The sequence below is a fragment of the Protopterus annectens genome, chromosome 6.part0, assembly GCF_019279795.1.
Source record: "Protopterus annectens isolate FY-2018-M chromosome 6.part0, PAN1.0, whole genome shotgun sequence".
Lineage (NCBI taxonomy): Eukaryota > Metazoa > Chordata > Ceratodontiformes > Protopteridae > Protopterus > Protopterus annectens.
This window is the reverse complement of record NC_056737.1, coordinates 1,242,282,682-1,242,307,345: the sequence shown is the minus strand read 5'-3', so window position 1 is coordinate 1,242,307,345 and position 24,664 is coordinate 1,242,282,682.

The window sequence follows — 24,664 nt, the reverse complement described above, 5'->3', positions numbered from 1 at the left end:
TTATGGTCTGATCTTACCAATGAGGGGTTTACCTCTGGTGTGGAACATAGAGTCCCCATGTTGGTGATGACCAGGTCCAATATGTTGTTCCCTCTTGTGGGAGTGGTGACCAGTTGTTCCATTGCGTTAGAGTTTATAAATTCAAGGAACCGTTGGGCGAGGGTGTTTGGGCTTGAGTAGTTTTCCCAGTCAATGTTTTGGGTAGTTGAAGTCACCCAATAACATAGCGTTTGGAGATACCTTCATATTTTCCAGTGTTCTCAGGAATGCTGAGTGGGGTTCCTGTAATAGGGAGGGTGTTCTGTAGCAGGCTACAAACTGAAAGGCAGTTTTGCCCACTGTTATTTGCACATGGATGGTTTCCGATGCTTCGTGCAGTGCCACTAACCTGGAGGTGTAGGCATCTTTGATGAATATAGATACTCTCCCTCCTTTTGTGCTTAGGTCCAAGTTTTGGGGCCAAAACACATGGTATGAGTTATAAGCTGGTAGTGCTGGGGTGCTCTCAGGAGCCTTGAACCAGGTTTCTGTTACTGCACAGACATCGATTTTCTCCATACTAAGGAGAGCCTCGAGTGTGTGCATCTTGAGGTATAGACTTCTGGAATTGAGTAGCATTACCTTTAGTTTTTTTATCCTTGGGTTGTCTATGGAGGTGGGTTTGTCCTTTGAGCCTTGCCTAAGAAAGGCACTATGGGGATGGCAAGAGCCTTGGCCAGTATACGAAAGCCTAAGGGTGACAGGTGCAAGCCGTCCCTAGCAAAGCAACGTGGCTTGTCGAGCATGTCATCCCAGGCTGACAAACACTGGATCCCCTTTGAATGACACCGATACTTTAGCCAATTGTTGAAACTGATCATTTTGTCTTTATACTGTGGCATCATTCTTGGTGAGGGCAAGATGCTACTCAAGGTCAGGGTCATACCAGCCTGGGCTACATGGTCAGAGAGCTCCTCTATGTCTCTTTTCATGTAGTCCGGGGAGGTATATCTCAGGTCATTCACACCAGCATGGACAATGACGGAGTCATACTTGTACTTGCTTTGGAGTGACCTGAGTGCTTGCATTATGTGGCAGATCCTGGCACCCGACAGGCAGCTTACAGTGACCTTCTCCTTGTTCATTCTGGTGAGTGGGACATCAGTGTGCCGGACAATAGAGTCCCCTATAACAAGTGTATTTGGTGTGTTGTTTGGCCTTAAGGGCTGTGACTGTGAGGCACACTGATTTTGTGAGATATATGATTCATGGGTATTGTTGAGGGGTGGCTGTTGCTTGGATATCTGCTTAGGAGGTCTTTGCTGTTTAGGCAGATTTTTATTTAGAGCCTCCAAGTATGTTTTTGTGTGTTTATGTGTTGGGTATGCAGATACAATAGGTCTGTGTGAGACTGGATGTGTGGTGTGGGTGGTTACCTTTTCCTCCTGACTGACTGTGCCAGTCTTGGGTTGAGAGAGCTCTGCCTCCAGTTTGGCTGTGTAACTGCATCTCTCACATGTATTAGAGTTTGTTTGAAGGAGGAGAGGGTTGTCTGTGTACATAAGGCAACTGTAACATTGCCTCAAAATTCCCAGATTCACCAGCTGGACTGGAGAGTAACCTTGAAACTGACCCTTGGACATACCAGATTAGTATAGGGAACTGTTTGTTTACTGATCAAATTAGGGAAGGGAACTGATTTTTCACTTGATCAGGAAGGACCAATTGGGAGCCTAATACTTATGAGAAGTCAAGGAGGGAGTAGTGCTTTAGTTAGTTAGTGTTTTATTATAAGAGCTGAGCAAGTGCAGGGCTTTAGAAAGAGAATAGAGTGATTACTTTGAGAGTTTGAACAGTTCTAAGGGAAAAAGTGAAGCGCAGACTTTGTGGAGCCTGGAATAGTTTAAACCTGTTTAGGCGGCGCTGCCCGACGCTGCTCAGTGCGCAAAACCGCGCAAAAAGAGAGTTGCAGGGTTTTAAGAGAGAGATCAAGGAGTTGTTGTTTTACTATAAAGACTGCAGCATAGCATAAAGCGTAAAATGTAAAAGATTCAAAGAACAGACCACAGAGGGGAATTTATTAACAGACAGCAGTGGTTATGTTACGCCCAGTACAAATCTACATTAATGTTATTAATGCTGAAAACTTTATCTAAGGTTGCTCATCCCTGTTTGTAACACTGTTGCCTGTTTAATGCAGTTCTCATTTTCAATAACTCTTCCTTCTGCTGGCTGAGCTGTTTGAATTTTTGATTACATTATATACTGCCTGGAAAAGGAGATATATTGGAGCAACATATTTCTTGTGCATGAACGTAAACCAACACAAAACACTGCCATCCATAAAGTCCACATGCATAGAGCCATTAGTCAGGAGGCCTAGTCCTAAGATTATGCTGTTTTTTCATTCTCATTTCTTGTCCTGAGATATAAACACACTTCTAAATGTTGATACTGGCATCACTAACATACTGGTCACTTTCTGTAAAGAGATTAATTTGTTGCAGGAGTGTCCTACAAGTTAGGAACTTTGTAAGACTAATACTGATTTGTATTTGTTAACTTCAGTGCATTTGGAACAGATGACTGTTTTACAGTTATGGTGATGTGTAATTATACAACAATTATATTTTAAACAGGAAGGAGTGTTACACTTGAGATGGTTTTCAACTATTTAAACTTTGACACGACTTCTACAACACATTTTCAAAATACCGTCTGTTTTTGTTTTGATAAAGCAGCAAATGTATGCATTTCAATGAACCAACAGACAGATCCAGTAAAACATATGAGACTGATCAGATAATGTTATGAAAGTCTGATCCCTACTTAAACAGTGCTGAGCCCTTATCACTTCTGTGACTTATGTAGATCATAAACTTTATTTTTATGAAAAATGCTTTTTCTCATATGGTAGTATTTATTAGTCTTAGCATCTAAATCCAAACATGGAACTGGTTAATGTGATTAGATATCACTATTATAAGCTGTTACTGTAAACAGAGGAAGGTTTTCTATGTGTATGTGAAAGGTTAGCTTTCAGTGCTTTAAAACAACTACAAATATAAAATGAGCATTAACCAAACTAGATACTGTGGCGTTATATTTATTTTACACCTGGACACAGAATCTTTGAGAGATTCTATAACAGAAAAGTTGAATTTTCTGGGATTTGATTAAGACACTCCTCAAAAATGCAATTCTCCCAAAAGCACAAAGCCTTGAAAATGCCTCTTCCTGGTTTACCAAATTCAAAAATAAGTTTTAATGGACCCTTTAAAAATGAAAAACAAACAGGCAGATACAACCCAGTGTATAAGATATGAATCAGGTAAAGGTTTGTTCATTAATAATGCATAGGCTGATGCATAGATATGATTATTTCACAGATAAAGGCCCTTTAAAATGCAAAGTATTTTAACATCATACAAGAGTTACTTAATGCAAAGATCTGCTCAACTGTTTTTGAAAGTAGACTTGTAATTGTTATCCTATTAGAGCTAAAATACTAGACAGAATTCGCAGCCAGTACTGTATCTTTGTTAAATGCTAAAGAGTTACTGAATTAGGGAGAGTTACTGAATTAGTTAGACAGCAACAAGCATTCAGTTTGTGTACTTAGGACAGAATAAATACTAACTCCACTATAAATTCAAAGGATAAATAAACTAGCCACAATCAAAAGGCCTCTATCAAGTGGTGACATGTATTGCTATGCAGACTGCAAGTATTATTATGTAGACTGCATAGCAAAATGCTTTTAATACGAATAGCTTAGTGAGTTTATGAACATTAAACCATAAAATTCATATGTCCATACACCAATGACATTATTTTTCTTTACATAGGATTATTAATTTTCTAAACTGATTTAGTTATAGGTTCATAGGTTCATAGGTATGTACTAGGCTAATGGTCCTGGAGCCTTTACAAGCCTAGCCTATAGAAGTGCCCTGGCATCCTGCCGCCCAACATTAGTTCCCAGTGCCTCTATCAAGTAGAGTCACTGGAGTGATCCCTGGGATGAGCTTTCTATTACCCATCCACTCATCAAGATTTCTCTTGAAGAGGGACAGCAAGGTGTTCTGTTTGACATGTATGGGAAGTCTATTCCAGAGCATGGGCAGTCTCTGAGTGAGGTACCTCTCCCTCCAGCATGTTCTGTTTATTGTGGTAATGAGGTTGAGGTCTCAGAAGCATGTGGTGCGGAGGGATTGGGATTTCTTTAGATGTAGCATTTCTAACAGAAATGGGTCAAACATGGCTTTGTAAGTCAGGCAAAGATTACCTCTAAGTAGGTGATATGAGTCAGAGAATATCTGGAGTCTTTTGAGTCTGTCTGTGTAGGACATGTGTTTAATGCCTAGGATCCTCTTTTTGAGATACTTCTGTGGCCTCTCCAGCTGTTGCAGGTGTCTAGTGAGTTACATGCCAAATGGGGCATTATACTCGATGATTGGTCTAATGAGGGAAGAGTAGAGACAGATGATGACCTCTTTCTTCCTGGATGCAAAACCCTTGGTAAAGAGATGTGCCACTTAGAAGGACTTTCTGACCACAATGGCAATGTGGTGGTTGAAGGAGAGGTTGCTGTCAACCTGTGTCCCCAGATCTCTTATAATGTCTTCAGTCTTCAGTGGGCTCCCATTCATGTAGTAATTAGTGGGAACTGAGTTTTTACCAAAGGGGACGATGACACATTTTTTGGCATTAAACTTAAGGCCATGGTTTCGACACCAGTCATTGTTCTCAGTGAGGCCTTTCTGTAGGATGTCTGCATCACTTGGGGAGTTAATAATGGCTCCCAGCTTGCAGTCATCTGTGAGCTTAGTCAGCCAGAGTCCCTTTGTGTTTGCCTGGACTTCTGAGAAGTAGATGCTGAACAGGAGAGGACCCAGGACCGATTCCTGTGGGATTCCACTTGTGACTGGTCGGCAGTCTGACTTGGCGTCTACTACTTTCACACTGTGTTCTATCTGTGAGCCAATTTGCAGCCCACCTAGTGATATAGGGGTTGATACCTAGTTTGATGAGTTTATCAATAATTCCCGAGTGAGGAATGGTATCAAAGGCCTTGGCCAGATCAAGGTAGGCTGTATGCACTGTCTTACCTTCATCCACAGCCCTGGTGACTGACTTAAAGAAGTCAACCAGGTTGAGCAGGCATAATCTCCCTTTTACAAAGCCAGATTGCATGGGGTCTAGAGTTTGGAGATTTCCTATATCTCTGTTAGTCAGGTCCATGATGATGTGCTCCATAGCTTTATATATCAGACTCATCTGGCTAATGGGGCGATAATTTCCAGGGTCTGTAGTTGTTCCCCCTTTATGGAGAGGGATGACAATAGCAGTGCTCCATCCAGTAGGGACAAAGCCTGAGATGAGGCTGTGACTGAATTGGGCACACAGATATGGTGCCAGTTTGCATTGTAGTTCATGTAGAACACAACCAGGGTTATTATTGGGTCCCATGGAAGCTGTATTCTTGATCTTGGACAATGCAGCTTTAACCTGTGCTGCAGTAATGCTGGATGTCTGGCATTCTTCCGGTATTGTGATTGGTCCTTTGGGGAGAGAAGGGTAAAGCTGACACTGAATCTTTCGGCCAGTATGTTGGCAATATCTGTTGGCTCAGTATAGGAGGTACCATTGTGCAATAACTCAGAGCAAATCTGGGTATTGCTGTGGAGGTTGTTGATATAACTATATTAGGCTTTGTGATTGGTTTTAGTGTCTGCCACAATTCTGCCTTCATAGCTGGCTTTAGAGGATTTGATGAGGGATCTCAACTTTTTGTTGAGGCTAATAAGGGAGCTTTTCCTATCTTGGGACTTCACCTTTTTCTGCAACAGTTTCTTCCTTCTGTTGTAGAGTTTATTAATGGCAGGGGACCACCAGTTTGGCTTCCTTTTTTGGAGGAGAGCATCTTGGTTCTGTTGGGTATGGCTAATTCTATGCATGTATGTACATGTTCATACAGTGAATTGATGTATGATTCGGCAGTCATGGAGCTATTTTCCATTGACATGGGTGCCGTGAAGTTAGCCACCTCTGTTTTTAGGAGACCAAAGTTAGCTTTGAAGAAGTTTTTCAAGGTGGTTACCTTTGCGGGTGGGGGGGTGGAGGTGTGAGATGTGGATTTCCATGGTGATTAGTTTATGGTTGGATATGACCAGGGATGAATTGACTACTGTTGTAGAGCAATAGTCACCCATGTTAGTAATAACCAGGTCAAGAATGTTGCTTCCTCTAGTGGGAGTCAGAATGAGCTGGTCCAGGGCATTGGAATTGATGAATTCCAGGAAGCGTTGGGCTGGTGTATTGGTGCTTGAGTAGTTTTCCCAGTTGATAGAGTGGTAGTTGACATCTTTTAGTATGAGAGTGCTGGGTTGGACCTTGCTAGATTCCAGGATGCTTAGGAATGTGGAGTGAGAGTCTAGGGACATGGTTGGTGACCTATAGCAGACTATGACCTGGATTACCATCTTACCCAATGTTAGTTGTACCTAAAGGATCTCAGATGTGTTATGCTGAGCTACTATTCTGAAGGTGCGCATATCCTTTATGAATATGGAGACGCCACTGCCTTTGGAGGTATGGTCCATGTTTTGCGTCCGAAAGGTGTGGAATCAATTATTGCCTGGTAGCGCAGGGATGCGTTCTGGCACTTTAAACCAGGTCTCCATTAGAGCACAAATAGCAATGTTTCCATTTTAATGAGTGCTTCGAGTGAGTGCATCTTGAGATCTAGACTTCTAGCATTGAGCAGCATGACCCTCTGCATTATATAAGCACATCACAAGAATAGCTGTCTCTTGAAAAATCTGCTTAATACCAAGTTTCAGTGTGTGTAGTACTGTATATTTACACATGAAGTGGATGTGAAACAATTCTTTTAATCACCAATATTGATTCTGGTAAGCATTTATTAATCAATTTTGTTGAAATAAACCATGTAAATTAGAAAATGAAACTGTTTTTTTAACTCTGAATAAAAGCAATACTGCAAGATCAATGAGCCACAGTGCCTTTATTTTCTGAAATGATTGGAGTTTTCCTGAAGTGCACTTTTATGCCTGTGAGTTAAAATGTGTAACCGGAAATTCTGCATATCCTTATGGGAAGAAAAACATTGAAAGAGTAGAGTACATAGTGAAAATGTTATTACAGAAGTCCAGTGACCCTTGTCTTGCTTAGTGTATATAGTGAAGTTAAGTACTTGCCCTGTATGTCCTAAGCAGAACAAGCTGGAAAAGTGGAAATCATATAAGCAAGTGAAAGAAAATGAATTACATGACCACAGGCTGAAGGCTTGCGAAATTCTGCTTAGAAGAAAAGTAAAAATATGGCTATGAATACAAAATTGTACTAGTGGCCAGAATTCAATTCTACAAAATGATATACTGCTATTGTTTTAATTCATCATGCATGTCATTGAAAATGTTACTGCTTTCTGTCTTTCTGCGTAGCTGTTTCAACACAGCTTTAAAGAAGTTCTGTGGCATTACAGCTGATTTGGAAGATTCTCTTTAAAGGTTTACATGCATATATGGAACCAGGATATTTAATCAACTGGAATGAATATCGTTCTTTAGCAGAGTTTCTTATTTTCTAGAAGGAGCTCTAAAAACATACAAATGTGAATATTTACCAATAGAATAAAAACTTAACAGGTTAGTAATTAAGATATGCAAATTAATCATTCGTTCATATAGGTTAAGAAGACTATACAGATTTACCAAAGTCTGAAATTCTGGCAAGGAAAATGCAGAACATTAAACATCCATAAAACTGTATCAGATAAATAAATAGAAAATAACAAGCCTGACCAAATTATTCATGTGACTGTAGGTGTGCACCCCATCACTCAGCTAACATGAAAGGTTGTGCTTCTCATACCTCTGTTACTTATAATTTCTCACAGTTATATTATACAACCTCAGCGAAAAAAGAAATGCATATTTTTCTATACACAACAGTTCTTGAACTAGCCAACTAGTCTCTTATGTTATAAATTCTCACACTGATAATAGTACATGAGAAAGAAGGCAGGACATACATTTCACTTGTGAAAGAGTTCATTTAGTCCGTATTTTCAATCAAAAAAAACCCAAAAAAACAAGGTTTTCCTTACACTTTGGCATTTTGATTTCTGACAATCAGACCTGATATACTAGATACATTTCCAGATCAAACTTACAAAAATGTTTAATGAAACTGAATCACTGTACAAAATTTGCAATATTCATGCACATTTGAAAGCAAATTTAATGTATGATTTTGATCACTTGACATTTGTTAATTATTTTGTTAGTGTCAACGCACACAGAATAAAAACAAAATCTTTTTCATAGCACAGTGAAGCAATGAAAACAAAGCAAGCAATGTGCTCTGTTGTGACAACACTGACAACTTTAATAATTATTTTCTTTCATTATTCATTTGGTAACTTGGTAAACCTGCTAGGCAGAAGCCTTTTTCAGGGGTGACCTGGGACCACTGACTTGCTCAGAGTGATGTAGTAGGGAAATGATTATAGGATGAAGCTCACTGGCAGCTCATGGCAATAGTCTTCTGCATTAACTACCATACTGCCAGAGTATTACACCTGTGTACTGTCAGCATTCTATAACCAATAGAGTAATATTTTCACTGAGTAACAAATTGGCTAAATGATGGTCACAGAAAGGTAAGCAAACTACTACTCTGTGTCAGTTTAAATAGGATACCTTTTTGTTTTTGGAGAAAAGAAGGAATGGTGCGTTGTTGGAAGGTAACAAAATAAGGTGGGTGTGCAACCTACACATGGTTCATTATGCTAAGAAAGAAAAAAATAATGCAGCAATACAGACAATAGCATTGCTGTGGTGTTGACAAGTGTCTATGACCATGTTACTGATGATAAGGAATAACTGATGACATGGTATGTGGAACGATATCTCTCCATAAAGGATGGCACAAGAAGAGACACATATATGTGCAACTTTAAAAAATGTTGTAGGTTTGCAGTTGTATACATGTGCATAAGTACCATAGGCTACAAGTAAGAGGATCACAAGGACAGACTCACCAGCCCTACAAGTGGGAGGCAAACAGTTGCCCACTAAGCCACACTGCGACCCTGAAAAGTACTGAGATACACATCAGTGTTCTGCCAAGTTAGCAGCCAAATGTTCCTACTGTAGCAGAAACCCATCATTGCATAAGGATATGATACAGCAAGCAAATGCTATCAACATGATAACACACCTTGTGCCACCTGTGCAGATTAATCATGCCTACTGCCTGCGCAACATGCTTGTACACATTACTATTCCTGATGTGCTACAGCTGCTTGTACCAGTACAACATGCACAATGATTTCCACTATGGTTCTTTTGGACTACTGCAGCCACAGTGTGGTAGTTGTACAACAAAAATGTGATATGCCTCATTTAATACCACAAGACAGGATTTTGTACACGCAAGACAAATAATGACATGTGCACTATGTGCATGACATACACATGGGTAATGTAGGTCTCTGTTACTCTATTGCAAGAGTGGTGCAAACAGTATCAACTACCTATGGAATATGAAGCTGCTACCATAGCAAATTACTGCTGCAGGTTTGCTGTGTAGCAATAAGATTAGTCACACATTGCACATGAATGCACACATGCTGTGCCTACTTGTACCTCATATGTAAGTACTGATGTGGTTGTTAAACTGTGACTAGTTATGTACAGAATGCCTAAAGCACAGTACCTATGGTGGAGCATGTATACAAGGCATAAGGATACCATGCAATTGGTGTCTGCAGCAGAATACAAGATATCCATGTAGCATTGTGTACAGTAATACATCAAATGGACAGCACTGACAAAAATCAGCTCTGCATTGTCACAAATGCCAGGGGTTGGGAGGGTGGCCTAATGGTTAAGGTGTTTGCCTTACAAACACAGGGTACAGGGTTTGAATCTCACAGGGGATAATTGGCTAGGCTTAAAATGGTTCGCAAGGGCAGTTAGCCTCGTACTAATCTATGAACCTATGAACCTATACTATGTGACCATTGTATATAAAATGGGCATTTAACTACAGTGTGATTCATATTTGTTTGCAAATGATGCACAAAATAGAGTACTTTACAGAAGTAGCTAATATGCCATAAACAGTGGTTTAGCAACACCTTATAAAAACAGTTTGTTTATAAACTCATATGTAATTGCTGTAAATGTATGGCACAACAATCCTGCACATCCATGGGAAAGTAAATTTGGAAATGGATGTGCTCAATGAAAATGTCATATCATAATGGTAACAAACTAATCTCTGCAATAAGTAGCAGAACTGGCCTAAAGAGAACATGCTATGAATGTGAGACATGTGAATGAGTCATGCAGCAGTATAATGTTGTATTCTGGGGATATATTTTTTTCAGCATGTGAAATGGCAAAGAAAAGTTAAACTATAATTCACGTATAATGTACTCAGTAACAGAATGTGTAGAATGATCTAAGAATATGCAAGCAAGATGGCATATGCAACTCTGCAGAGACAATTTTAGCACCGTGGGGGGGTCACATAAATAATCACTCCTGTGAAGAAAACACACACCTGTAATGTGGCTCATTTTGACATGGCTCAGTGCTGTACACTGTGGACAATGCAATATTTGGGGACAAGTAGCACACTGGTGTGATGAAGCACTCTGGTGTTACAGGCATGCATTTGTACACAAGGGTGCAGGATATGTGCACATACATGGTGTACATGTCACTTATGCACATATTAGAAAAATTTGCATAATAGTGCCATTTGTCCCTGACATGCACTATACTCAATAAGGATACTCACTACAGAAAAGGAAAGCAAAACTCCCATGTGAACCTTATCAGTAAGTCAGGTATATGTGCTGGTATGCCAGCACTACATGAAATCGAAATATGTCTTCAGAAAGCATGTAAAGCACTGTGAGATAATGTAGACATATGCCACACCCTAGCATCATTGCCACTCCATAGGTACATATGTTGACATGTTAGAAATGTTAACACAGGATGCAGAAAAAAGTGTACTACTGTAGTCAACTATACCATAGCACTCCACAGCATAGATTATCTTGAGACGCATACGTATGTGGTGCCACCATACAGGTATCACTGGAAATCATTACTGCTGCACGGCACAGTTCTGGTATATCTGAATATATTGTATGGGTCTACAATACATAATATCAAATGAAATTACTCCAAGGGACACCATATTTTCTGGCAGACAATTGTTTGCGTAACCTATTAGTTATACTATGAAACGTCTTATATAGGACAAGGGGCTACCATGTTGCAGGCATTAACAAGCATCTGGAATGTACATCAAATGTTGAATGTCAAAGAATACCATTAAAGAACAACATGTCGGACAGTATTACATAAATGACAGGGAAATCACAACTGTTATGTGGAGTCATATGCACAAATAAGTGCCATGACAACTGCAGATCAAAACTATGCAGCTATGACATGCAGGCTACACTACGTAAAAGGAACACAAAAATTATACTTATGGTCCCAAAGCACCTGCCTGGTTGGGCCTGAGCTCATGGATGAACTCAGTAGTGATCTCCAGAAAGAACTTGCTCGTGGTGCATGCCACATTCTGGGAAAAAGTTCCCAATCACTGTCTGTTTCTGGGTGCAAAAGACCACTGTCACAAATTCCCTCATATTGTCATCTAGTAATAGACTATGGCATCTCTGGTCCATTGAAATGACAGTGAGTGATGGTTCAGGCCTCTTTTCAACTGGAACGCTCTGCCACTGCCTTCCATTGATAAGGGAGTTGTCACATCAGGTGGCCTCTGTAGGATGCCATGAATACAAACAGTGGACAAATCAGCATAAAATTATCACAGTACAATGCACTAAAATAGTGTAATCAACAATACCGTGATCACTAGCAATCATATATGCACATCATGGTTACCAGAAAAGTCTTAAAGAGATGTGCAAAATGAGCAAACACATCAATGAAAGTGCAATGGGCATAGGTTCATAGGTTCATAGGTTCATACTAGGCTATCTGCCCTAGGGCATTTATAAGCCTATCCAGAGTGTGTTTGGCTTTCGCCGCCCATTTTAAATTAATTTTGCTATGCCCTTTTTCGAGGTTAGTATACTGTGCCTCTGTCTAACAGTGACACAGAAGTGATACCCGGGGTGAACCTACGATCTCCCATCCACTCATCAAGATTCCTCTTGAAGAGAGTCAATGAGGTACTCTGCCTAACCTGGACTGGGATTTTATTCCAGAGTGAAGGGAACCTCTGGGATACGAATCTGTCCCTCCAGCATGGCCTATTTATTTCAGTGCTGAGGTTCAAGTCTCTCGAGCGCGTAGTTTGATGGGATTTGGATTTTCTGAGGTGCAGCATGTCCATTAATTCTGGGTTGGACATGGCTTTATACGTTAGGCACAGATCGCCTCTGAGCACGTGGTATGCCACTGAGTAGAGCTGGAGTTTCTTTAAACAGGCAGCATATGGCATCTGTTTGAGCCCTTTGATCCTCTTGGTGAGGTACTTTTGGGGTCTTTCCGGTTGCTGCAGGTGTCTGGTAAGGTATATCCCAAAAGGGGCATTGTACTTAATTATGGGCCTGATGAGGGATGAGTAAAGAGGCACGATGACCTCCCCTGATCTAGATGTGAATCCCTTCATGCTTAGGTGGGCTATATAAAATGTTTTTCTAACCACTTTGGCCACGTGGTTGTCAAATGAGAGATTGCTATCAACTTGGGTCCCCAGGTCCCTAATTACTTCTTCTGTACTTAATGGATTACCACCTATGTGGTAATTTGTGGGCACTTTGTTTTTGCCAAAGGGGATGACTATACACTTTTTGGCGTTTAGCTTGAGGCCATGGCTCTGGCACCAGTTGTCTGTTTCTATGAGGCCCTTTTGGAGGATGTTTGTGTTGGCTGGAGAGTCGATTATGGTGCCCAGTTTGCAGTCATCTGCGAACTTGGTCAGCCACAGTCCTTCCATGTTGGCCTGTACCTCCGAGAAATATATACCGAACAAGAGAGGTCCCAGGACTGAGCCTTGTGGGACGCCACTTGTAACTGGTTTGGAGTCTGACAAGGCTCCAGCAATGCTAACCATGTGGGTTCTGTCCTTGAGCCAGTTTGCAATCCATCTAGTGACATAGGGGTTTATATTTAAGCTGGTGAACTTATCTATAATGCCCAAGTGGGGTATTGTATCGAAGGCTTTTGCGAGGTCCAGGTAGGCTGTGTGGACCACCTTCCCCTCGTCAATGGCCTTGGTGACTGTTTCAAAGAAATCGACCAGGTTTAAGAGGCAGGGTTTGCCCTTAACAAAGCCGAACTGGGTAGGATCCAGCGTCTGTAGGTCCCCAATATCTTTATTTATGAGGTCCATGATGATCCTTTCCATAGCTTTGCAGACCAAGCTAGTCAGGCTTATGGTGCAATAGTTTCCAGGATCCGTTGAGGAACCACCTTTGTGGAGAGGGACCACTGTTGCTGTACGCCACTCTTTGGGTACATATCCTGTAGTAAGGCTGAGATTGAGCAGTAGTTTTATGTTTGGGTTTAGCTCTTCTTGGAGTTCATGTAGGATGCAGCCCGGGACACCGTCTGGTCCCATTGATGCCGTGTTTTTTGCTTGGAGAGGGCGGCTCTTACCTGAGCATCTGAGATGTCAGGGGGGCAGCACTCTGCTGGGATAGATATTTGCCCTTTTGGTGGGGAAGGGGGGGAGAAGTTTGCGCTGAACCTGTCAGCTAGGATGTTGGCAATGTCTGTGGGTTTGGTGTATTTTTTGTCATTTTGGACTAATTCTGAGCATATCTGGGAATTCTCACACAGGTTCCTAACATAACTAAAGAAAGCTTTGTGATTATCCTTAGTGTCCTGTGCAATTTTTCTCTTGAAGCTGGCCTTAGACGATTTTATGAGTGCCCCTAGTTTTTTGCTAATACTGATCAGAGATGCCTTCCCTTTTTGGGATTTTGCTCTATCATGTAGTAGCTTCCTCCTTGTATTGTATAGTTTGTTTATGGCTGGGGTCCACCAGACAGGATGTCTGCCTTTGGAGGATTGGGTCTTGATTTTATTTGGGATTGCATGATCCATGCATTCCTGAAGGTGTTCATAGAATGCGTTTATAAAGGATTCTGCGGTCTGGGCCATATTTTCCACAGGCCCGTGTGCTTTGAAGGATTCCACCTCAGTTTTGAGGAGTGTGAAATTTGCTTTAGGGAAGTTTTTAACTGTGGTTTTCTGGGCTGGGGGTGGGGTCGGGATGTGAATATCCAGTGAGATTACTTTATGGTCTGATCTTACCAGTGAGGGATACACTTCTGGTCTGGAGCATAGAGTCCCCATGTTGGTGATGATCAGGTCCAGTATGTTTTCCCCTCTTGTGGGAGTGGTAACAAGTTGCTCCATAGCATTTGAGATTATAAATTCTAGGAACATTTGGGCTAGGGTGTTGGAGCTAGAGTAATGCTCCCAGTCTATGTTTGGGTAGTTGAAGTCGCCCAATATAATGGTGTTTGGAGAGACATTCATATTTTCCAGTGTTCTCAGGAAGGCCGAGTGGGCTTCCTGGGTTTGGGAGGGTGGTCTGTAGCAGGCTATAAACTGGAAGGCAGTTTTACCCACTGTTAGTTGCACATGGATAGTCTCTGATGCTTCATGCTGTGCCACCAACCTGGAGGTGTGGGTATCTTTGACGAATATTGATACTCCCCCTCCTTTTGTGGTTCGGTCCAAGTTTTGGGGCCGAAAAGCATGGTATGAGGTATAACCTGGTAGTGCTGGGGTGCTCTCAGGAGCCTTGAACCAGGTTTCTGTTACTGCACAGATATCGATGTTCTCCATGCTAAGGAGAGTTTTGAGTGCGTGCATCTTGAGGTTTAGACTTCTGACGTTGAGTAGCATTACTCTTAGTTTCTTATCTATGGAGGTGGGTTTTTCTTTTGAGCCTTGCCTAAAAAAGGCACTATGGGGGTGGCAAGAGCCTTTGCCAATATCCAAAAGCCTAGGGGTGACAGGTGCAAGCCGTCCCTAGTGAAGCATTGTGGCTTGTCGAGCATGTCATCCTAGGCTGACAGGCATTGGATCCCCTTTGAATGGCACCAATACTTAAGCCAATTGTTGAAATCGATAATCTTGTCTTCATATTGTGGCATCATTCTTGGTGAAGGTAAGATGCTACTCAAGGTCAGGGTCATACCGGCCTGGGCTACATGCTCAGAAAGCTCCTCTATGTCTCTTTTTATGTAGTCCAGGGAGGTACGTCTCAGGTCATTCACACCAGCATGGACAATGACTGAGTCATATTTGTACTTGCCTTGGAGTGGCCTGAGTGCTTGTGTTATGTGGTGGATCCTAGCGCCCGACAGGCAGCTCACCGTGACCTTCTCCTTGTTCAGCCTCGTGAGCGGGACGCCAGTCTGCCTGACGATAGAGTCACCTATTACAAGTGTATCAGGTGTGTTGTTTAGCCTTAAGGGCTGTGACTGTTCGGCACACTGGCTTTGTGAGCTATGTGTTGCACGTGTTTTGTTTTGGGGTAGCAGATGCTTGGGTGTCTGCTTTGGAGGTCTCTGCTGCTTAGGCAGATTTTTATTTAGAGCCTCCGAGTATGTTTTTGTGTGTTTATGTGTTTGGTTTGCTGTCATGGTAGGTCTATGTGAGACTGGAATTGTAGTGAGTGTGGTTTCCTTCTCCTCCTGACTGGTTATGCCAGTACTGAGTTGAGAGAGCTTAGCCTCCAGTTTGGCTATATGCTTGCATCTCTCACATGTGTTGGAATTTGTTGGGAGGAGGACAGGGTTGTCTGTGTACATGAGGCAGTTGTAACATTGCCTCAAGATTCCCAGATTCACCAGCTGGACCGGAGAGGAGATTGACAACTGACCTTTGGACATGCTAGAATAGTATTGGGAATTCCTTTATAATTGAAAAAAGGGCCAATGGGGAACAAGGTACTCAAGGGGTGTTTATGAGGGTGTAGTGCTTTTAATTTTTTAGTGCTGACTTAGTGAGCAAGTGCCAGGTAACTTAAATGCAATGTGTTACAGGTAACTTAAATGCAAAAACGACAAACAGTAACTTTCTTTCAAGTGAAACAAGGAAATAAGTATAGTAAGCAATGCAGATATCACTGGGGATCCACAGAAGCAGTGAAAAGCCGCATTTTAGGTGGAATTAGCATTTCAGGGAAATAACAAGCAAGCAAACAACAAGCATACAAACAAAGCTAGATTCAGCAGGCCTGGATTTAGTCTATGCTACAGCAAACAAGGTGTACCAATTTCAGTAAGAAACAGTTCAAATATGCAGGCACTATAAGCCTTTAACCAGAAATTTCCAGCTCAGAAGGGCAGAGTCCAGCCTCTCCTCCCACAAGAGTGCAGACCACGAACCTGCTTAATGTAAAATAACTGGCCTGAAGCCCAAGTGCTTAAACCAGAACTAATACACTTTTAGAATAACAGACACTGAGCCCTCAATCAGCAGTTCCCAACTTAGAAGGATGTAAGCTACCTATCCTGCCACCACAGTGCAGGCCAGAAACCTTCCTAATGTAAAACAACTGGTCTGAAGCCCAAGTGCTTAATCCAAAAGACTTAGAATGATAGCTACACTTTAATCAAGTTACGACCAAGCAGTAATAAATACAATTGAATACTTTAAAGAATGCCTGGATTAGAGCTCAAGTTATACAAACAAAGCTAGATTCAGCAGGCCTGGATCTAGTCTATGCTACAGCAAACAAGGTGTACCAATTTCAGTAAGAAGCAGTTCAGATATGCAGGCACTATAAGCCTTTAACCAGAAATTCCCAGCTCAGAAGGGCAGAGTCCAGCCTCTCCTCCCACAAGAGTGCAGACCACGAACCCTCTTAATGTAAAATAACTGGCCTGAAGCCCAAGTGCTTAAACCAGAAATAATACACTTTTAGAATAACAGACACTGAGCCCTCAATCAGCAATTCCCAACTTAGAAGGATGTAAGCTACCTGTTCTGCCACTACAGTGCAGACCACAAACCTTCTTAATGTAAAACAACTGGTCTGAAGCCCAAGTGCTTAAACTAAAAGTCTTAGAATGAGTTACACCAAGCAGTAATAAATACAATTGAGTACTTTTAAGATGACACAAAAGCAAAATAAAGTAGGAAGAAACACAAATACAGTAAAAGCAGATACATTTTTTTAAAGTGGAAAGAGAGAAAGGAAAGAGAGAAAGGAGTAGAAAAAAACTAAGCTGATTGGCCTTCTCAAATGTTCTCCCTGTACTGGGTAGAATGAGGTAATGACACTAGACTGGGAGGAGGGTCCCAGATCAAATTTACACTAGTGGCGGGCAACTGCAAAGCCACCAACTATAAAAACACCATACCAACAGGAAACAAACTGCCGAAATGTTTCTCACAGCAGAAAAGCATGCAGCACAAAACCTGCAAGATGGGCAAAATGAGCAAAACATCAATGAAAGAGCAATGTGCATGCAGCGCAAAACCTGCGAGATGTGCAAAATGAGCAAAACATCAATGAAAGAGCAATGTGCATGCAGCGCAAAACCTGTGAGATGCGCAAAATGAGCAAAACATCAATGAAAGAGCAATGTGCATGCAGCACAAAACCTGCGAGATGTGCAAAATGAGCAAAACATCAATGAAAGAGAAATGTGCATGCAGCGTAAAACCTGCGGGATGTGCAAAATGAGCAAAGCATCAATGAAAGAGCAATGTGCATGCAGCGCAAAACCTGTGAGATGTGCAAAATGAGCAAAACATCAGTGAAAGAGCAATGTGCATGCAGCGCAAAACCTGCGAGATGTGCAAAATGAGCAAAACATCAATGAAAGAGCAATGCGCATGCAGAGCAAAACCTGTGAGATATACAAAATGAGCAAAACATCAATGAAAGAGCAATGTGCATGCAGCGCAAAACGTGCGAGATGTGCAAAACGAGCAAAACGTCATTGAAAGAGCAATGTGCATGCATTGCAAAACCTGCTACTTATTGGCAGCACACACCTATGACACAAAGTTTAAGCACCACTGTGTGTAAAGAAGGGTATTATTTATAAATCTCAATTGATAACAATGATATCCTAGCTGTACTATGAAGTGCTGTCTTATGAAAACAATGTTATCCTATACAATACATGTGTTGAACAGTTAGAACACTCAGGTTAGTCGTATAAAAACTGAGATATAACACCAAAAACATCAAAAAATCTATCTATCGCTAGTTCATCTCTAACACATATAACAAGAAGGCTTGGGGTTTCGTTTAGATGCTTTAATATGTAGAAAAACATCAGGATGGATAGCAGCATCGTTAAATATGAACAAAATAGTTAACAGACAGACCTTACATACATGATTACATCTCAACAGCTAACTAGAAAATGGCAGTCTAGCTTGCATGTGCTTAGTATTTATACACTTGGATAGCTACTTAAAGGTATATACATATTCATCTACACTATCTATATATGGTTCATAAGTGTTTACTAGGCTAATAACCGCAAGGGACTTTTTAAGCCTAGCCATGCATCCCAAATCTCTGACAAGTTCTGATACCCTTGATAAGTGTAAGCAGGGGCTTGGGAGATGAAACATTTACAAGCTAGGGCCTGAGAAATGAACCATTTGCAGGTTGCCTGTGTCCATTAGAAACATAGGTACTAGGGCTGAATTTCCTGTGCCCTATCCAATTGTCCAGGTTGCATATGAATACATATATATATATATATATATATATATATATACATATATACACACACACACACACACACACACACACACACACACACACACACACACACACACACACACATATATATATATATATATATATATATATATATATATATATATATATATATATATATATATATACGGGTCTACATTTAAAGCTCAAAGTTTCAAAGCTTTGAATTTCTTATGGTTGAGACCATAAGATCGAAGTTTTCTGCTTAAATCGAGATTGCCTTACAGCGCAGAATGGGAAATTTACCATTTTCCTCAGTGTAGTGCGATCTCGGAGTTGGTATATTTAATTAGCAGTGGGGGAGGTGAAGGTGGGCTTCTTCCCTGCAAGAACATAAAAAATGTTTTCTTATTTTTTTTCAAAGTTTCAGAGTTACAAAACTTTGATCTTATGGTCTCGACCCTAAGAAATTCGAAGTTTTGAAACTTCGAGCTTTAAAAGTAGATCTATATGAACAGGGAATTCAACCCTGGTTTGGCACCTATATACACACACACACACACACACATATATATATATATATATATATATATATATATATATATAAATAAAATATGCAGAGGTAGTATGCCAATATACATACTAAGGCCAGATATACACCCTAGTATTTTAAGGCTCATGTCATACAGTCACATGGATGGATGACACACACTCTTTGAGGTCACTGGAAATTGTTTGTAGTGCACATACAAAATGCAAGTGAGTTGGTAAGGTCCAGTAATTTAAGTTACAGTACATTATCAGTACCCCAGACATTGCTACACACACTGATAGTGTGATCCAAGAACCCACATATTCAAGACACATGCTCACTGAATAGAAATTTGCATGTCTTACAGAGAGGTGCACACTGGTATGCCATGTAACTATTACAGTACTATCATGATTTGATGTGCCCTATCAAACCATGGAGAAGTGTAAATACCAGCTACAAACCTGGGTACCTCAGTATATAACAATGGGTCTGAATCAGAAACACATATGTAAAGCCCTGCTACATATATTTTGGAACTGTTAACCACAGTAGGCCTGTGACAAACAGCACCAGCATTGTTTCATTCAAGTCAAAGTGTGCATGAATATGGATGATGGTGTCAGGATGTGTGGAAATGCAAAGATAGATAAATGCACTTCTGCTAGCATATGCAAAGCTTATGAAAGAAAAACACAATGCAAATAAACAGATCCCTCATAGATATACACATACTGCATATTGCATAGGCCAACATAGATACAGCACATGAATGACTTAACTGCTGTCAGTGTAAGCTCCTCATCACTGCATGAAAATCCTTGTAAAGCTACACAGGGCACATTGTGGTCTCCATGGGACATACTATGTGCAACCCACAAGTTGTGGCACAGCAGGATGACCTCTATCTCTTCTGACAAAATAAGATTGCTAGGAGTGCCCTTTGCCATGCCAGAACATGTATATGGAGTGAACCAGTGTGTAGTGCACTGTCTGCATGGTGACTGTATACACATACACTGTACAGATGAAGGTATCCTAGCCTATAGCAGTATCAAGACTGTAAGGCTATTAACTACACTTTAAGTCAAATATCAAGCAGAAATGACGCATTCAAGATATGACAGTGAACATACAATACACATCCCTTGTCATTTTTACACAATAGTAGATGATATAGAAACATCCTTTAGGTCATTTATACAAAAACCTAATCAATATATGTGCAACAGCACAAAGGTATATTGCATATGATCAGTTGCACTATATAAAATGTGTAATTAGGGTTATGGCTGAGTTGACAGTCTGCAGAAAATACAGAGATTATGTAGTTAACCACGGGTGTTCCATGATGAGAGGACATGCATATAAGGTAAGATAATGGTAACTTAATCTGCAAGTTTGGCAAATGCTGCAACCTTATGCTGATGTGCTTCTCAATTTAAATAATTATTCTCCAAGTGATGCAGCTATGTGGTCATCATTGCTCGGCTACCTTGCAATGTCTTCCTGGCTTATCAGGAGACACTGGAGAATAAAAGTGGTCAGCACATAATAACAAAAGTGCCATCAGTAATAATAAACATACTATTGAAGCATTATAAAATTGTTTGAGACTAATTGCTGTGTATCAGTATTTTCTCAGCAATAATGTTGCCAGTGCATCAACTCTACAGGGACTATTAAGACAATTACAATTAAATATCCATTAAAATATTTTAAGAAACAACTGAGTGGTCCAAATTAATAACATTTCATGAAAAATGCATACCAGACAATAACTCCAGGTTCCTCACACTGCAGTCAAAATGTCTTTATAGTGAAACCAGAGGAAAAAAAAACACCAAAACTTTTAAATGAAACCATTAATTAAGCAATCAATCAATGAATAATTATTTAAGCCACATCAGTTTCAGTCTTGTGTTTTTTTTTCAAATTACTGTGGCTTTAAATAATTTGTTGTTTGATTAGTTAAGGTTTGATTTTTTTATTAATTTCTTTTTACAGACATTTTGTAACCCAGCTATGTATAGTTAAACTGCTCTTTTATCTGCAAAGAGTCAATTTTATTTATTTTATTTATTTATCTGACATTTGTTAATCATTACTGCATGCCAGCATGTGTACTTTGATCATACTTATCACTAGGATTATGGCTGCATACAAACTTAGCTTCATTACGCAGTTATCTTCATTAAATGTTGTCACACATACAGTTGAGACCAGTAACTGGACCCTCACAACTTTTACCATCCTACACTAAATTTGTTGTACTGAACAATGGGTGACACAGTGGTGCAGCAATTAGCATTGTCTCCTCAAAGCAATTGGTTCTCTGGTTCAATTCTTGGCTCAGGGACCTTCTGTGTGGAGTCTGCATGTCCTTCCTGTGTTCACGTGGGTCCCTTCCAGGAACTCCATTTTACTCCAACATTTGAAAAACATGCAACTTGGAGAGTTTCTCCCCAGTGCTGTGTCCCATTTGGAACAAATATTAAATAAATAAATAATAATTGCTAATGTATACAAAAAATGTGACCTGTGAAGTGTTTATGTCATCTGCTGTTGTTATACAATTTGGAAGCAATTAAAACAGACACATGCATGTGAAATTTCCATATACCAAATTTAGTAATGCCAAATTAATTACAGCCCTACTCCATGTAAACAAGCATAAACTAATTTGTATTGTCACCCTCTATAACCCTCCTGGTGACAATATCCCAGTTCTCAAAGAAATTCTCTCCTGGTTTTCTACAAATATCACTAATGAAACCATAATCATGGGCAATGTTAACATTAATTGGGCCTCAATATAATCTCCAACTAACTCCCTAAATATAAATCTTTACAACTTCATTCAACTTATCAACTCAACCACCAGACCTTCTAATGACTTCCTCACTGGAAGCACCTTTGACTGGATTCTGGTATCCCATCCCCAATACATCTCTGACAGTGGTACCTTACCTGACCCACTAAGGGACCACTTTCGCTCATCGTCTTTCCTCTTCCCTACAATTATCCCATACCTATATCTCCACTCGGCAATTAAAAAAACTTTAATCCTAATGCATTCTCTAATGCACTACAAAGTACAGACTGGAACCCGCTGAAAAATATCACTAGATAAGGCAGTTTCCTACTTCAGTACTACTTTCTTAAACTTGCCAGACTCATTTGCACCCTTGAAAACTAAACGCATAAAAATCCTGTAATCGTGTCCCATGGTTAACAAAGAATACCTTAGCCAACATGTGACTACATGATAAAGCTTGGAAACACTACCACAAACTAAAACTACCACTTTATGACTATAAAATGCTTCATAACAAAGTAAAAAAAAACATATTATCTCAGATCACAAAGCCTACTTTTCCACACTTCAAAATAACCATAACACTAACGCAAAAAAATTCTGGGATGGAGTCTCTCTTTAACCCAGACAAAAAAAGAAAACCCCTGCCCTGATTCAAATTCCTCTGACTTGGATTTAGGTTCCAAATTCAACTCATCCTTCACTGACTCCATAGCCAAACTTGCATCCTCCTTCACTAATATTCTCACTCCTCTACACTCACCTCTAAACAACCCTTCCTCCTCCAATATCTCCAGCTCTCAACCTCCTCCCATCTCCATGACCCCCATCCCTATATTTACTATAATAAACTTATACTAAACTTGAAACCATGTTCTAATGGCCCAGATGAATACCCTCCCACTTCCTAAAGATAGCCGCAGAAGCCATTGCCTTCCCTATCTGTATCCTAATAAATCGGTCGGTTACAGAATGCCATGTTCCACAGCTCTGGAAAAAGGCCTTTATTATTCCACTCCATAAAGGAGGTAATAATAATGACATCCCTAACTTTAGGCCTATTGCCATCCTATCCCCTATTTCCAAGTTCCTCGAAAAATGTGTCCATTTACAACTCTTACCCTATCTTATAGATAACCACCTTATGACTCCCACCCAGCATGGATTTCAACCTGGCCATAGTACCACCACTGCTCTCCTGTCCTTCCTAGAAACTGTCAATATAGTCCGAGACACAGGAAATATTCTATCCACCCTCCTCCTAGACCTCTCAAAGGTCTTTGACACCATCTCTTGTAGTCTTCTCCTTACTAAACTTGCTAAATTAAATATATACCACTCCTCTATTGACTGGTTCATCAGTTATCTATCAAATAGGCAACAAGCAGTCAAGTGGAAAAAAGCCACCTCACCCTTCCTAAATACTCCCACAGGTGTGCCCCAGGGCTCAGTTCTAGGTCCCCTTCTATTTAATATCTTCATCAATGACATCCATCAGGCCATCCCTAACACCAACCTCGTCCAATACGCAGACGATTCAAGTATAATATAATCTGCTCTGCCACATCTATTTCCACCTTAGCAAAACTAACCCAGGATGCCTTCACTTCTGCTGAGCAATGGATGTTAGACAACCATCTAGCACTCAATGATACCAAGACTAAGCTTATGATATACACCCCATCTAAAACTATCAGTCTAGATAAAAACTCATTCTCTATCACCAGTCGAAATAATACACTTCTCAAAATAGTCTCCACTGCAAAACTACTTGGAGTCCTTACAAATGATCAACTAAAGTATGATAGCCATCTCCAAGTAAATATCAAGAAGCTTGGTATTCTTTATCGCCAAAATTGCTATACCTTTCCCTCTACCCGGATCATTCTCGCTACTACATATCTCATCCCATCCCTCCTCTAAGGCGACTCTATCCTTACTAATCTGCAATCTTCACTGAAGACAAAAGTCTCCTCCTGTTATAATAAAATCTCTAAATTTGCAACAGGCCATAGAACCTCTACTCACTATTGTACTTCACTACAGCAATTGAAGTGGCTAGAGTTACCAAATTACCTTATATATATCCAACTTATCCAAACACACAGACTTATTTTCAGCCCCTCTCTCTGCCCCTCTCTTGCCTCCACCTTTCAAATGCATCAGCCTCATAGACTTCAGAGATCTAACTCCCAAAATCTAATAGAATTACATAAACCTGTATGTCCACTGGGGAAACATTTTCTGTCCTTCTCTCTAGCTCGCCACTGTACACTCTCCCTCCTCTAATTCACACCACTAGCAGTCCCTCCACCTTCAAAACTTTGCTTCACTCACACCTAACTTCACAATGGGAATGCTCCTGTTCTCATCCTACATAATGTCCTTGACTCAGCTAATAAATGTATGAATATCCTTCTACAGCCTTGTACCCACTAAGAATAAAGTGTTGGAAATGGCACACTAAAAAAAAAAAAAACAATTTGATTGTAATTTAACTTTGCTCATGTATACACTAATTTGTAATACTGTCACTCTGTATTTCTCCAACTGACTTATACGTTTGTAATTTTCAACTTTGTTAACTAAAACATTTG